The following is a 3728-nucleotide window of genomic DNA, read 5'->3' as shown; positions in this document are numbered from 1 at the left end:
ATGCTCTGTCCATTAAAATTGGTACCTGAAACACAATTCTCAAAACAAGGTTAAAAACAATAAAATAAAAACAAAAACAAAATTAAAAACAAAAATAATAAACCAAAAACAAGTGAATACCGCTGCCTCCCCGACAGCGGCGCCAAAATTTGATCGTTGTCGTAGGCATCAAAAATAATTACACTTTCTTACTACTCAAAATATATAATGAAGCAAGGGAAAGAAAGGATCGTTCTCACAGAGAGGTCTTGGTTGTCAAATTGTTCGGTTTCCTATATAAACAAGGGGGGATTTTTCTGATTTTTGTAACTAAACAAAACTAAAAGCAAACAAAGGAATAAAGCACGCAAATCAATAAGATGAAGATATTAGCTTCAAGGATCGGTTTTCATTCACAAACATGTATTCGAAACAATAATTAGAATTGATATTTAATCTCAACTTTTATCAAAGTCCCTAGGATACCTTGATCGCAAGTATATCCTGCAAATCTCCTCTTGTCATCAACAAACAAATTAAAAGATGCGAATATGAATTCTATCTTAGAGAGCAAATTAACGTGTAAAAGTACTAATCAAGTTTAATTCCATAGATGCACTAAGTTCTACGAAATTAGGCCAACCAAAGTAATCGAACGTGTAAAAGCACTAATATGATTTAACAAAGGTTATGATTCACCTGTGACTAATAGGATGTATCACTACAAGCAATAATCACAATTATGCTACTTGTAATCAGGAATCTATCACTTTTTCGTATAATAAATCCTAATCTAGCAATAGATATGAAAACAAACTCAATTGATTCTAGACTCAACCAAACAAGCATTCAAATCATGTAACTATATAATCAATGAATCATAAACGATAAGTACGGAGACAAAACTAATTTATTGAACACAACCCATGTTTGGAAATCCAACTTATTCCTTAACCAAAATAAAATTAACTCATGTTCATGGCATATGAGTTCATAACAAGAAGGAAGAGAAAACCTATCACGTTTCTAAACCCTAGAACAAAATTAGAAGATGAGATAAGATCTCATAAAAATGAGAGTTTTTCCCTTTTCCATAGACTTCACTTGCGGCTCCTCTTGGAATCGAAAACCTCGGACTTGTATGATAAGTCCAGGCCAAAAGCCCATCTTTGTTGGATATGCCTCCATGAAGTTCACAAGGCCCAGTTAGTATTTGGCTTGTCAGACTTATGAAACTGACATCCTATCCTCTTGCTCAATTACTTCCTCCAACGAATGGCCATCTCCCCTACATTCCTACATTATTCTATTTGTGAATCTGCTCAATCATTCATTCAAGCCAATACCATCAACACCATTTAAATCACTTCTCTAGCAGCACAACCATCAAAGTCTCATAACAAACTGGTACCCATTTGCACTTCTCTGCAGCTCACCTCAGCAAACACTTTTCTGTCCATTACCACCAGCACCACAAACTAACTCGAGTTCTGCAAAGCAGACTCAAATCCCAGCCTAACTCTCCATCTCTTGACACCTGAATCACCAACAGCAGCAGTTCTTCCCTTTTACTGAATTAATGAAGCCGCCTCAGGCAGTATCGGAAGGATAAAAATAAGATAAAATGATTTCTCTGAATTTTAGGTTAGGTGTAGGAAATGAAAGTGATATAGCCACCCATGTAGTACTGGATAAGGGCCAACCAGCTGAACTATCAATTTCCCTTCAACTGTCGGTCCTGCGAGACTGACAGTTCAGTTTTCGTAATTCTTGTTCCTTCAGTTCCGTAGAACTGACAAGCTGACTCCATCACTCGCCAATGAATTTTCCTTTTTGCATTTTACGCTCCAAATGGACGATTTCTCCTTCGTTTGCTCCCAACGACTTCAAAGTACCTGATAAGCTCAAAAGTAATCATAAGATACATAATTTACAAGAAAAGTAGCAAAGAAAGCATAAACAAAAGATAAATATCAAGGTGTTTACAACACCTATCATTTTTCTATATAGACTTTGATTATACACATTTGCTATTTCGAGCCGAGTTTATCTCGCCTATCTATTTCTCGAAATATACGTTGTTAAGCTTTTGATTTGGCCAAGCTCATCTTTACCTAGTGACGAAAGTCATGTTATGTTTCAATCACTTTGAAAATGGCTTTTACGAAAACTGATTTGTGAATGACAACTATATAACGTCCTCTAAGAATGTTTCAGTGATTGAAATGAGAGTTGAGAATATATAACTAATGTTGGATATAAGAATTGTATGGCAACACATATATGTATAATTCCGTATTCCTTGAACCAAAGTATGTGTACTTTGTTGATTAAGAAAACCGGAACAAGAGTCGCGAACCCAGTCCGCGAACTGGCGGAAGTTCTCATCCCGAGAAAATCTGCTGGAGTTTGTGAACTCCTTCCGGGAACTTAAGTCCGCGAACCTAGTCCACGTACTTGAGTTGGTTATTTCTAAAGACGATTATTTGTGACTTATACTTATATAAACTAAGGAATGCAAGTTTGAAAACCGTGGCTATAAAGTTCATGAATCGATTCGAGTGAATCAAATCATTTTTGCTTCGATAAGGTCTTTATAATTCTATAAGATCTAAGCAATTGAACAACTATCTAACTAGTTCATTTGAGTCATTTGAACTAGTTATGGTGAAGAAGAATATGGTTGATATGAAAGTGCTCATATGGCTAACCATTTGGTTGACTATTGTTGAACTAATAAATGTACATGTTTGGGTACGGTCACACAAACCTAAAATCGTGCATTTCATTTGTGTGTAACAAGATAAGTTTTCGATCCAACGGTTGAAAGATATTAGCTTGAATCTAATCAGGTTTTCATCTAACGGTGAATATTGAATGCTTTGTTACTAAGCTAACATTGATTGCAAACCCTGATTTGAAAGACTATATAAAGGAGAACTCTAGCAACTGGGAAACCTAATCCCCACACCTCATGTGTGATACTAGTTGTATTATCTAGATTCGATTCTCCTTTAAACTTAGGTTTCTTCTTGAAAACCAGGTTAACAACTTAAAGACTTCATTGGGATTGTGAAGCCATACCGATACTACTTTCTCGTAGTTGTGTGATCTGATCTTGCTGTTTTTATCGTACGAGTACAATCACAAAGATTGGCTTGAGATTGATATCTCCGATAGGAAAGATATAAAAGTAATCACAAACATCTTCGTCTCATCGTTTGTGATTCCTCAATATCTTCTTTCGCCGCGACGATTAAGATTATTGTGAGATGATTGATAATACTGAGTTGTTCTTCGAGAATATAAGTCTGGTTTATCAATTGGTTCCTGTTCACCTTGATTTATCAAAAGACAGAATAAAACTCTTAGGCATTTCTGTGGGAGACAGATTTATCTATTATCGTAGACTTTTCTGTGTGATACAGATTTGTTTATTAAAGTCTTCGACTTTGGGCCGTAGCAACTCTTAGTTGTGGATGAGATCAGCTAAGGGAATCAAGTGCGTAGTATCCTGCTGGGATCAGAGACGTAAGGAGCATAATTGTACCTTGGATCAGTGTGAGATTGATTGGAGTTCAACTACAGTCCAGACCGAAGTTAGTTTATAGTAGGCTAGTGTCTGTAGCGGCTTAATACAGTATGTGTTCAATCTGGTCTAGGTCCCGGGGTTTTTCTGCATTTGCGGTTTCCTCGTTAACAAAATTCTGGTGTCTGTGTTATTTCTATTCCGCATTATATTTTTTTAT

Source organism: Papaver somniferum, chromosome 6, assembly GCF_003573695.1.
Source record: "Papaver somniferum cultivar HN1 chromosome 6, ASM357369v1, whole genome shotgun sequence".
NCBI classification, from domain to species: domain Eukaryota; kingdom Viridiplantae; phylum Streptophyta; class Magnoliopsida; order Ranunculales; family Papaveraceae; genus Papaver; species Papaver somniferum.
The sequence above is the reverse complement of the archived record's forward strand: the minus strand, read 5'-3'. Positions refer to the sequence as shown.